The sequence below is a fragment of the Gallus gallus genome, chromosome 5 (genome assembly GCF_016699485.2).
Source record: "Gallus gallus isolate bGalGal1 chromosome 5, bGalGal1.mat.broiler.GRCg7b, whole genome shotgun sequence".
Classification (NCBI taxonomy): Eukaryota; Metazoa; Chordata; class Aves; order Galliformes; family Phasianidae; genus Gallus; species Gallus gallus.
In genome coordinates, this window is record NC_052536.1 from 14040889 (window position 1) to 14054720 (window position 13832).

At 42.3% G+C, this 13832-nt stretch overlaps 1 protein-coding gene across 23 annotated transcripts in view; it reads right to left on the reverse strand.

Annotated features, from left to right (window-relative positions):
• BRSK1 (BR serine/threonine kinase 1) overlaps positions 1 to 13832 on the reverse strand; it is a 299198-nt gene that overhangs the window by 106181 nt on the left and 179185 nt on the right. The gene's annotated exons all lie outside the window — the stretch shown is intronic.

Below are 13832 nucleotides of genomic sequence, written 5' to 3' on the forward strand. Positions count from 1 at the left end.
ACACATTTTCTTCCCACTTACCTATTTCCCACTCCTCTTCACATGCATAGGATGCTTCAACTTATAGCAATATTTAGCACTAAATAAAATATTTTTTTAAAAATTATTTGGTCTCAGCACTCCCTGCACCACAGGGCAGAAAACTGGCAAAATTTCAGAGTTGAAAGAAGAGTCCCAAATCAAATCATTGTCAGGAGCTACAGGAGCAGTTGAAGCTACTGTTGCCTCACCACCCAAAGCCCTGACATATTCTCAAAGTACAGAAGCTCCAACATGGCACTGAGGGCTCTCCTGACCTCTCATATGCATGAGTGGCCACACTGCACTATGCACTGCATGCTCTATTGACATGAGAAAATTCCCATCCTGAAGAACTGGCATCGTATGTAGGGGAGAAAGAGAAAGAAATAAAAGTGGTGACATAAGAAGTACAAGATACAACAAGAAATTAAACCCAATTACTGGAGCTTTGGTGTTCAGAGCCTTAAGCGTAAGACCTTGTTTTCTCTCAATTCCCAATCTGCCCAAGCACGGCTACTTCTAAGAGCATGTCTTCAACACTGAGTTAATAAGTTGTGACTAAGTCTCTGTAATTAGCACAAGTCTTGTTCTTACCCAAAATTCCTATCATGACTGCAGCGTGGTTTTAACTTGAAATTACTAAGGGTATTCATTAGAGATGAAGTCAGAGCAGCTCTTCAGCTGCTAGCAAAATTGCTCAGTGCTGCTCAAAGCCACACTGTGAATGCTCTGATTTGACCTAGGCTAACTTGAAGGGAGATAACATAGCACTGTGGAGACTGAAGATAACTGAAATAAACTCTGCAACAGCATGCAGTCTAAGCAACACAGAAATTTCCAGGAATCCACAAAGACAAGAAAATGCCCTAAAGAAGAAAACAAGAACAACTACATAGAGGTTTTTTTTTTCAGTTCTTCAAATAAATGATTGTCTTGAAGTTGCTATCCTAACAGTCCAAACATGAGCAAACTACAAAAGCATCCTTGAACATCTCCTCAGCAGGGCTCAGACAAATAATTAGGAACTTGTTCTAGTATAGCCTTAGTTCTTGATGTCATTTAATTTCCTGAGATATCATCCTCTACTAAACCTGAACACAGACAACTTTCTGTGAGTGCTGGTAAGATACTCGGCAGGAAATTAGAAAGTGCCTGTTTTCCAGCAATAAAAAGAGGAGGATCTCCCAGCACATTGGTGTGGGAGATCTGGTGTATCACTCCAGATCTCCCTCCCTCGATACTACCACACAAAAGCATCACACTTTGCCTTTCTCATGTATCAGGATGAAGAAAAGTGTGTTTTTTCATGTGTCAGTCTTATTCCTTCAAAGACACCACTGCAGACTCAAAGGAGAGACCCACTTCCATGCTTGTGATCTCTGGAAACAGCTGCCACAAGGAAGTGAGGAAAAGTGTATCAGGAGGCTCTACTGGAATTGTATACATGCATCAGCATGTAAACATATAAGTACATAGCATTTTCAGAAATAGTATGAATTCAGAGATACACAGTACCTGATGTTGACAGCTCTATAGGCACAACTGGCTCATGACCAGCACTCAGTTGAAAGCCACTTATACAAACAGGAAACAAGACCTGAGTAGATCTCAACTGAACAGCTACTCCACTGAGTATGTTAGGAGAGCTAGTTTATATAATTTTTGTCTCCTCTTCGAAAAACTTGTTACTCTTTTACCCTACTGGATACACTGACATTTGCTGAGAGCTTGCTGAAGTTGGATTTGCTTCAAGGATGAGGAACAACAAAACAGAAAAAGTGCCCACTCCTCTCACATTTCCCCAATAGTAATCAGATTGAGACATTAGCATCATGTACCATAACTGTTCAGAAGCTGAAGCTCCCACAGCACAGTTCCCTTTGGATGAGCGAGACCAGACAAGTCAAGGGGAATACGACCACTGCACTAGCTATGGCGGTGGTCATTCAAACCCCTTCTCCATTCTGTGCATTTCCTGCCTCTGTACAATGAAACTCCCTGTAGATGTGCTAAATGACTGCACTGGAGATTCACTTCTGAAAAACCTCTTGGTGGGTGCTTTGGCAATGCACATTCAGACCAAGTAAATGATGGATAGCAGCATCCCAGCAGGGTCCTGCTTGGCTACTGTCCTAAAGCAAGAGATGATGCAGTGATTTATGAGTACTGCTCAGACAGGGGGATTCAGTTACAGCACTGCATGGTCTGTGTTCAGTAAGAGAAAATCTAGCAAAAAAGCAAATATCCACTTACTACCTACATACTTAGGCTACAAAGCTATTGAAAGGAAATAACCCAAATTCCTTTACTTTCATCACTTTAAGTGTAAGAGTGTGCAAGGTCCTGCATGTATTTTTAACTTCCTGGAAACAAAAGTCTCCAGAGGAAATACAGTTACAAAGGTCTTGACTTCAAGCTCAGGTATGCAGAAAACATCCAGCTTGACAGTGCTTGGCAGCACTGCCCTGCAACGCATTCAGTCATGTGCAGCACTTCCTCAGCCTGCTTTCTAGCCTACTACTTGTTTTCTATCTGTAAAACAGGGATAAAACCAACCTACCCTTCAAAGTGGGACCTTCAGTGAGAAGGAGCTCTATGAAGGAAAAGTGTTTATACTTCTCATTGTCTGGGCCCACTGACAAGACACTGGTGGTTGTACTGCTTCAATGACAAGAGACTCCCAGATCTATGAACAGCCAAACTGATGTTCCTCACAAATCTGATAGCAGTGCCCTACGTCTTCTCTCTTCCAAAGAAATATGAGAGTTCCCAAAAACCAGCAGTGGAACACCTTCTCAAGGTGACTACTGCAGCTTTTGTCCTTGGGTGACTCTCTTGGTTCCTATTCTCACAGAGAAGCCAGAAATTGTTAAGTGCTGAATACAGACTGCAGATCTCAACAGCAACTTTACTGATGGTACCAAAGGAAAGGTATCACCTTTCTACAACATAGAAGAGGTCTTACAAAGCAGGCAGCTTTGCCTTCTTCCCTAGAGCTCTGGCAGCTATTGGCACGACTGGTTTTGCACACTCCTGTGCTTTCAGGCTGCACTGTGCTGTCCAGCTCAGAACTGGCAAGGACGGGAGAGCACAGAAACCCTGCAGGGGTGTTTGCTTTAATGCAGAAGCAATTATCAGAAAGCAGGCCAAACTCAGAATAGCCTGTCTGGGGAGGCTCAGAATCTGTGATAAACAGTATACATGAAAGAACATTTGCATAGTAGTTAAAAAAAAAAAAAAAAGGAAAAAAAGTGGAGCCCTCTGCATCACACAGACACCAGGGCACGTGATGGGATCCCAGCAATAGCCTGGGCTGCCTCATACCAGAGCAGGTTATTGACTTGCAGCACACCAATGCCTTGGAGCTAAATGGAAAAGCAGTGAAAGTCTGTGCAGGGCGAACGGAGACACACTGCTAACTTGTAACCGTGCAGGTGCCAATTAGAGGCTTTAAAAATCTATGCAGGAGGCTGATTTGACAGGATGCTCCAGTGATTCAGCTAATGACGAAGAGCAACATGAGGGCAACATGACCCTTAGAGGAATACTGCAAAGCTCCACTTCCTCTCTGCCGCCTCTACTTCACCCTCCTTCTCTCCCAGAGGAATCTCTCTTGTTTAAACCCATCTCATCAGCACAGTTTCCACTGCGGATAAGTGCTCTGCTCCCTTGCCTTCCAAATCACAGACAAGTGAGATGCAAATTCACCTACAAGACAAGGAGAGCAGGTGGAGGGAGCCACATGTGTCATCTTCATCATATATGTCTCAGTGATGAAGAAAGGTTTCTTTCTTCTTGTATCCACATTCAAATAGGTGGCCTGCCTGGTGAGGAGCAAGAAAGCCCTGCAGGCTGTACATTGTTGTGAATTTTTCCTAATGGGCAAAACCAAAAGTACCAAATAGTAAGAAACAAATCTCTTCCAGTTCTCTGGAAAGTCTGTATTTTTGACATATCACTTCATATTCCATGAACAGACCTTCGAATCTTTCTATTTTTGCTACCATGAAGCTTATGTGGGTCTGAAAATTAAAAATTATAAAAAATGACTTGGTTTGGTGATGACCAAAGCCAACTTTTCATACTTTTCCATAATAACAGAATAATAATAAAAAAGACTATTTTTGAAAGAACAGCATTTAAACAGAAATAGTTTTATACAAGTAACTGTAAACCTAGCATGTCCTGTGGGGTCTCTGCTGTGGGGATATCATTCTTCCAAACAAACTTAAGTCATTACAATAATGTAAGCAATATCACATTGGATTACTTGTATATTTACTTTCCATGGAAACATAAACAGGGTAAAAGTGGAAAAGAACAGTTTTTAAATGATGAAACATTACAAGATCTTCCTCTGCAGCTCTGAATTTAATTGATATTTCACTTAGTGAAAGTGGCCTTTCATTACATTTATCCCAAACTTCTTCAGCAGGCCATTATAGAAGCAAATGGAGAACCACAGAAGTTGGCTACCTACAAGAGAGTACTTCCTGCTGCTATTCTAGCCATTAGCTTCAAATTTCTGAATATACTGAGCCAGATTCAAAGTGTATTGAAGTCAACAAAAGACATCAATTGACTTAAGTGGGCTTTGAATCAGATATTCTAATGATCATTAAGTGGTATCTGGAAGAAATCTTCTATTACACAATTTTGACTAATTAAATGCTTTAATGTGAATTCAGGTTTTCTGCTAAGTACTAGTAATTATGAGAAGATTCTATAAAAAGTGGATAAATGAGAAGGGGAAACCAGATTTAGATATACATAGAATCAGGCAGCTAGACAATGCTGTACAAAATACAACAAACAGACAAAATTACTGGAAAGCTGAGCAATTCTTCATTTTATTGAAAGCTCTATTATGGGCTCATTCTATCACAATTTTTGTTTGCATGTGTGCTTCTCAAAGTTATTTCCCCATAAATGAAAATGAAAATAGGTATGTGTTAGAAACAAGTGAGTTGCATATTTGATGCTAAAATTTGCATGTGCAAACTTTTATACCGTGAATCTTTGGTAGGGAACTCATTTTCCACAAAGTGCTGCTATAATAGAATGTCAGTTTCCACTTTTCTTTATTGAAACAAGTATTTTTCCATAGTCTCTTCAAAATTGCATTGCAAGAGCTGCAATGAATTTCAAAATCTGGCATAACATCTGAGAGTATGAAACTGGCTGAAGTGTCACGGTGAGAATTCTCACCATGTCCCTCCTGCTGGCCTCACTGTATCTCCACAACAAGCAAGGCCACCTGGCCTGGCGTGCTGATTACAAGGTCCTGAAGTAACAGAGTCTGGAGCCCGGTGGTTATCTAATCATAGAAAATCCCTCCCGAGATCTTCATGGCTTAACTCAGCAGTTAACACCTGCAGCATTTCTCAGCACTCTGCCATAGGCTACCGAGTACATACAGCCATTAGACTTACCCGCAGCGTATGCTTCTTTAAGAAGCATCAGGGCTTCACGCAAGGGACACTGATGGGAGCTGACAAGGAGTGGATTTATTCATTCAGCACTTGAGATTATCTGCTGCCCGGTGGTACACAGCTAGCAAGTGAGTGACGCGCGAGGCTCTGCCAGCAGTCAGCAGAATCAGCCCCTTCACACCGCAAGGCAAAGAGCCTCCCTGTGCCTCCCGTCACTGTGGTGAGTGCCTCATCCTGGCTGCCAGCACCAAGCAGCACAGGGTACAGAACACAAACCAACAGCCTCTCTGCAGGGGAAAGACCCGATATATCTTTTACTTGCCTTTCCCCCCCTCCCTTATCTTGGTTTTTAATGTTGACGTGTGCTGTGCTTGCTTTTACCCAAAGCAAAATGCTTGCACAACTGTTTTTCTTCATCCGGGAAAAAAACCAAAACGGTTCAAGTACAGCCCAGTTTGTTATGAGAAACCCATTACTCCAAATCAGCAGCCACAGTCTAGCCTTTCCAAATAGTGACAGCTGCTGCTCCAAAGCTGTCCCTGCCACCCTAACTCTGTAGTGCTCACCCCAAACTTAGAAATTAGAGCCTGGTCCCCACAAGCAGTGTTGTAGGCAGCACTGCCCTCAAGCTCTTCTCCCAAAGGACCAATAAACATACACTTGTGACAAAGGTCTCATGAACAACCATTTTTTTCTTTTGGCTTTTTTCAAGACATATACATTATAGAACACAAGAACAGTCTAAGAGCGTGGTGCAGCTCATAACCCATCTTCCCCCAGAAGGATGTACTGCTATTCAAATGCCCTGGGGGGAACTATGCTCCGCTACAGGAAAACAATTGCTACACTCAGAGGAGAAACAAGTTGCAAAATTGAGGGCTATGGATTGTTCATCCTCAAACAGTACAAGTGCAGAGCACCAAACACGGAGCTGAGAGGGAGGAATAGAGACCTTACAAATTTAATATGGCAGCACCAAAGACAATGCTGGAATGTCTGAGCCAGGGATGGTGGAGGAGGCAGAAGTTGCTGAATCCCATTAAGGGAATATGGGCAACCACAAGAGTTGGTATAGCACAGCACAGCATAATGTCCTGCCAAGAATACAGTGCAGAGCTTCTGAAAGCATCGGTTGAGGCATGTGATAAGACAGAGGGGCTCCCAGGAGCACAAAGAGTATCCAGGAAAGGCAATGAGACAGTGCGGAGATGCCGGCAGCACCATGGACTGGATCCTTCAGGGAGTCCATCAGCAGTAGGAAGAGAAATTTAAAAGGACACTTTTGGAAAAACTTCAAAGGGTAAACCCTACATTTCCTACATGTCTCAGATAGCCTCTTTCTCTCTATTCCTTGCTTTCTCCATTAGTCATACTGGCCTTGTTTATCTCTTTGGCATTGTCTTACACAAACGTCCTTTACACTTTCTCCCTAACACTCTTCCTGAAATAATCAATAGGATAGATGCTGTTTCCTTCTCTAAATCTTTCCTTAATGGCCATCTCAAAGAAACAAGGCAAATAACAAATGCACTGAGAGCGGGCAGAGTAGCTGGAGCTTTGCAGAGATCAGAGGCAGAAAGCCAGACACTATTGCTGCTCTGTGCTGCTCCATGAAAAGCATAATGACATCAACTATTTCAAAGAGTGGAAAACATAACATCATTTCTGTTTTTCTACTGTACTGCTTTTCAGTTTTGCATGCCACTTGGTTGGGTATTTGTATTTACATGTATGCCAAGGTTTGTCTCAGCTGAGTTAAAAAACTCATGGACGTGCAAATGGTAGGTATCTAAAGAGATTATCCACCTCCTACAGCCCCACACAGCTGACAGCAAAGGAAGCATAGGCTGAAGAACCCACTGCTCTCCCTCTTGGTCCATTTTCTGAACACGCTGTTGAAGCACAACTGCACCTCCCAGAGGGACGTAGTCCTGACACACAGCAGCATGGACCTCATCCAGGAACCACAACAGGGCCAAGGGCAACATAGACCCACAAAGTTCATGTTTGCACTTTGCTTTGCAATAAAGAGGCAACCTTGAGGGGCGGCCTGGCAGTGGCAGACAGAGGAGACAAGAGCTGACTCTCTGCCAAGCTGTGGAGCCAGTGGCTATGTATTCAGGGAGGTCAAGCAAGTGCTGGACTCCCTGTCGTCTTCTCCAATGGGTCTGCAGCTGTCTGTAGCACACTACAGTGTGAAGAGCAGCTCCAGCTTGACTTGTGCCAGCTCTGCGTTACTACTTCTCTGTCCAGCCTGGCTTATGTGATCCCAAGACCTTATTTATGACACTGACATTAGTTTGCTTTTTCCATAAAATAGGCTCTGTGAGCACTAACAAACGCACTTGTTCATATATTGCCTCCCCTGTGGTCTCTGCCTATGCATTCTCCACATTTCCTCTGCATAGATTTACTTGAAGAAGAAACAGCAACTGAGATCCCACCCGAGACTCTTCCAAGGCTCAATCTGACTCCTACCCATGCATTTTTCTGGCGTAAAAGAGATGTGGAATATGGATCTGGATGATAACAATGAAAAGGAATTCAATATGCATAACCCTGGGTCAGATTTTTCAATATTTCATTTTTGATTTGGGTTTCTCTCAACAAATGTGATCCCTTTTACAGATGGTAAGGCCTGAAAAAACGGTTGTCTCTCCACAAAGAAATGAATTAGTTCTTCAGTTCCAAACATCTCTGCCCACTCATATACATGTGGGATTATAACCTTCTAATGCAGAGCCACCTCAACCACATACATGTCTTTTCATATCTTTCAAGACAGAACTGAACAGCATAGGAAATCAGCAGTGACCTTGAAATACCTTCATCTCTGGGCTATCTGCCTGAATCTAGCCTGCAGAAAAGAGGCTCAAACCCTGGTAACCTCAGTTCTTTGGTGACTCTCGTGGTAAATTTATTTTCATAGGCTCAGTCCCAGTCTCAGGTCAGGAATGAACTACTGCTGGACAGATCAATGGATATTGTAAAGATCTCCCCTTCCTGCAGCTACTGTGCCTCAGTGCTGAGAAGTGAGCCAAGTTTTCAAGATGATACTAGCCCTGTTGCAACAGCTTTCTCCACAGTGCCTGCCCATTCTGTTTGTTCCTTTGACACCAAGGAGGCGACAGAGACAGCAATGCTAGCTGGGAGTTGTACTTGGGTTTCAACATATAAAAAGGATGGCAAACATGGTAGGAACTGTAGTACAAAGCAAGAGGCAGAGAGAAGAGAGAAATAAAACTGCACATTTTACTTCAGTCTTGAGTTTGCCTGTACCCACTCCCTGACTTTCCCCAGGGTCAGCCTGCAACAGAAGACATTACAGCAAGACTTTGTACTCCCCTCAGTGAAGACAACGTCTTCCTCTGTTTTGTACATGCAACAGAAGCTGCAGAAAATTAGTCGATTGCTGCCATCAGCATCCAGGATCTCTCACAGCTGGGAGTTAAGAGATCAAAGACAGCAATGAAGGAACATTTTGTTTCTCAGCTATTTTATCTCTGCTCTTCTCATATTCTTTCCATTACACATCGGCCCCTTGTTGCTGGAGGTGCTGATGACATCTTGCAGCCGATCAACATCACTATCAGGATCAAGAAACCTCTTGGCAAGGGAGATTTACAAACAACACTGTAAAGAGATGCTCTTAAGCATCTCTGAACAGGCAATGAGAATAAACAAAGTCATTCCTTCTCCACATTCACTAAATCTCCCTGAGAAAGGAGAGCTCAGGCAGCTCTAGGTACATCCTTATGCCATGGTCCAGTCAAACTAACTCTGGTGAACATGAAGTAACAGAATGAGCACTTTTCTCTCACCTTTCTCCCCAGCTCATCAAAACCCACAAAACTCTCAGAATCAGACAGCAATAAGACAACTATTCATATCTTAGATGTTTACTGAATGTGACAAAGCTTGGCAAGGTATAAATCTATTCCTGCTGCTCAAATGAACTCAAAAATCTCAGAAGGAATACTGCATATCCAGACTACATCTAAGGCTTACACATAGCCACAAAGTAGACTAGAATCGAAAAGTCTTGATGAAAAATCTCGAAGTCTGATCTGGGAGGTAGATGATAGCTGACCAGCTACAGCGCCATGCTTGTGGGAAAGGAGTAGGTGGGCATCTCAGAGTACTTCAACTTTCCCACATTCTTGGTGACACATCCCAGAGACAATTGCTTTCTACAGGCAGTTCTAGTGTGCTCCCTTGAGGTCTTGCTGAGACTAAGCTGAGTACAACATCTACATGACATGAAAGTCCCCCAACTTTGCTCTTCAGGATGTTGTCCTCCACAAAAAGAGAAATTACCAAATGCTGTGGCCTTCAGGAAACAGAATGTCATCCTTCCTATTTTGACAGAACTAGACACTTACAGATCATTAACAATTGCAAGGGATTATGGGAGAAAAACAATAGGAAAGACTTATAAGTTTTCAAGCATATTCTCTGGAGTTAAGCATAATTTTTTCCCACATCTTCATTATACTTCCCAATGCATTATTCAGTCTGCATGGATTTTTAAGAGCACTTAGCTTTGGCCTATACCTTTATCTCGAAGTCTGTGGTACTCTTCCTACTAAATGAGACCAGAGTTAGGCAGCAACGAAAAGCAAATTCCATCTTATAGTTCTTTGTCCCTAGAGGTGGGTCTTGCAATCTAAGGCCTGCCTCACTACTTATGAAGCTGCATCTAGAACATTACTGTCCAAATCTCCTTTATACCACTCTGCAGTATTTCCAAGCCTTTCTGGGTCAAAACACTGAACTCTTTAGCTTTACCAGTCTAAACCTGAGCTGAATCATTCCCCAAGCTAAAATAGATGATCTTTTCCACATAGTGACAGTCTGCAGTGTAGAAGATTTCTCCCTTGAATTACCTGAGTCAACCACATTTTTATGACTATATATACAGTACACTATGTATGCTGCAATGCAGATGCACCCACCAACACAGCAGTACTGCACGGAGACCAATTAAATGAACGCATTTTAAACTTGAGGAAGGTGGTATTTTCATTATTTCTACAGACGTTGTGGGTCCTGCATCTTCAGAATGGTTATGTTTGAGTGTAATTGCTTACCTGAGGCTTTTCCTATTCCTTCATGTCTGCACTACACAACACATCTAACACTGAGTTGAAAGATATTTCACTTCAACACACTTTGTTATGTCAGGAGATAACGCATCTCTAAGGGAAGTACTAAAGACAAAACAATTACATATAGAAAGCTACAAGAAAGTCCAAATGATAAGCAAATGAGTTTAATTCTCTGAAGAGAAGAGGCATGGCTGGAAATGCTTTCTGTAGCTATTCCTGAAAGCAGCAGAGCAATAGTTACAAAAACAGAAGAAAAAATGAAGTTCACTTAAATCACACCATCTTAGGCCTGTACATCTTAATCCCTTGCACTTGCCAAACATTTATGATAACGCTTACATGTGCAGAGTGAAAAGTGCTTATAAACAGTTTACTAGGAAAACAGCAAGCTAAATTTGAAAGCAGCAATATACGAAATGGACAGCTGGGCTAGATCCACCCACCTACCCCTCCAATTTTTCAGCATTTTCCACTAGAGTTCACATTCAACAATCAGCTGAACCTTGTTCCCAGATGTTTGGAACGTGCAAAAATCAACCTGTGAATTAGGGAGTTTTCCAAGACTCAGCAATACAATCACAATACTGTTTTGGAATGAAAAAGCGAGGGATGATGGACATGACATCCTCTCTCAACAGAAAAGAAAACCAATTGCTTCTCTTTAAAGGAGACATAATTAGCTCCCTTACTTCCAATGGAGAAAGCCTTCCATTCCCTGAAAAGCTTCTGCTGCCTCCCACGCAAACATAGGACAGACAAAAGCTCCACCAAAATCCTGCTGAGGCAGATGTCACGCTGAGGAAACCCAGCAGTAACCACAAATCGGAGGAAAAAGCGCCTGTGATGCTCAGCTCACGCGTTGAATCCTGACTTACAAAAACATAAGAGGTCAGACAAAGATGTTGCCCTTAACCATAGGGAATCTAGCGAGATGGTATGCAAAACCTTAAGATTTTTAGGGGTAGCTGATCATTACCTTATACTTAGGCTACTCCAAAAGTAATGTCTCCTATTTATTTCCATGGAAACCACAACAGATACAAAGAACACAATAACACTCTTCGATAGAGCAAATTTTCAGCTACAGAGCGTTACTTCTTCAACAGAGTCACCACCATTAGCTCTGTATTTTTGTCAGTTACAAACAAAAGCCTGCATGTTGTACTCGCAAAAAAATCTGCGGAGGTGACGACTGTTGCTGTCACCACTGCTGAAATGCACCACCCACCGCCTCACTGTGCTCACATCCACTGTTTCGTCTCCAGAAATGTTTATCAAGCATTAATGAATGTGAATTTTTTTCTGCGTGGAGCAATTCAGTTCCATTCTTTTGCTTCATCCATTCTTTCATGTCAGACGCCATTTTGTCAGACTGCCCCTCTGCTACCATCTGTCACACAGCAACAACATGTAAGGGAATACTGGCAGGAAGGCTGATACTGTAGGCAAGGATTATACTGTATCACATTGCTGTGTAATATGAATTTACATATGGCTCAGAAATTTAATTTGTGTACTGTGTCCTATCCTTAAGCTGATTCCTGCACTGATACAGCAGTAATCCCTATTCACAGCCCCTCCTCTAAGTAGGAAAAGTGCACTTCAGGTAAAGGATTTGCCTTCTGTGGGTTGTTGCAAAACTCCATGGGACAGCAGGGTAGTGCTCTTTCATTTATTTGCTCCGTGAACTAAGGACTTCTGCAGGGCAATCTTGCAGGGTACACAGGAAAGCTCTATGAAGTTTTCCTTAAACCTACCTCACATTTTGTTTGCCAGAGGAACACAATAACATGAGAAGTCCTTTTTCTTTTCAAGGGTCCTAAAATTATAGCTGGGTGCCATTCAGTGAGAAGGGACGAAATAGTAGTTGACAGGGTGATGTTCAGAGGCCAGCCTTCTTCTTTGCAGAGTTCTACTTAACTGTTCAAGAAAGTGGAGACAATTTTCCCTCTTTTGATCAGTTTTACTCCATCCCAAGTGGACAAGTAGAGGTTTATCAAGAGTTCTGTCATGTCCTTTGGTATCTTTCTGCTGCCTATACATTCTTGTATTTAGAGTAGGTTAACATTACACATACAAACTAGAGACTGATTTTGTTTTGGAGTGGATTCCTTAAAACACCACAGAAGCCACTCAGTCATGCTCTGTGAAGTCCTAGGGATTGTGAAAGCCTTTTTCTGACTTTTCTTCTGTTTTTGCATTCTTATGCTTCCTAATGCTTCTAAACCATTAGTATTTTCTTTTCCATGCTATTCTTCTTTCCGAGGCAGAAGTGATTTTTCATTGCAATTGTCTGTGATCCCTTCAGGGTACTTGTGGACATGAACTTGTAGAAAATATGTTACTTCCCTTTCAACAGCATTCCAAGTGCTTGTTTTAGTCTGCACCGTTCTTATATAGCCTAGGCTCCATTTGAAAGCCACAGAAGACAGCGGAGTGATGTAAGAAGGTGAGGGAAAAACTATACTGTAACTTCTGGCAAACTGTATGAGAGAAATGCCTTTAGTATGAAAGCTCTTGGTGGCCAATGTAAATGTTTCTGGTGGCTAAGCAAGAAGTGTGGACAGTCCTTATGTCTGACTCATTCAACATGCATTTTGCAGAGCTGCTTCTAGTGAGATTCCTTTGGACAAGTCTTCGTTTTCACAAGGAGACAGGCACTCCCATTCCTGTTCTCTGTGGGAACAGTACTTGCTCAAGAAACTCAAAATGTCTCCTCAGGATGTAATTTAACACTCTTTAGGCATCCCAAGACCACTGAAGCACTGTTTTGTCTCTGATATCTTATCTTGCTCATGATCTGCAGATGATCAGTCACTTAAAGCCCACAGGAGAGAGGACTGCTGCCTACCCACAGTAAGCTTGAGTTCATCAGTTATAGCTTCAAACAACTGAGAAGAAGCTTCACTTCAGAAACGTAAATACAGCACACAGCTCTGATACCTTCTCATTAGGGAAATACAAAGCAGTTCTTTAAATCAGAAACAGAAAATAAGAGAAAAAGGAAAAACAGCTAACAGTTCTACCTTGAAAGCGCTCTAAATACCTTCAAATACAACAGTTCTTCCAGAAGGAAAAGGAATTGTACTGCATTGCTGCATCTTTTCCTTGCTCTAAACTCATCCTTTTCCATAATGCCTGCATGTATGTCCTGACCCAGGCATACCTTCCCAGGTAGCCTCCAGATGGGAGCTAGCACCTCTGCTTAGCTCCTCAGCAGGGTTACTCTGCTGAGGTCATCCTGAAATTCCCTAACAGCCCCACCTGCAGC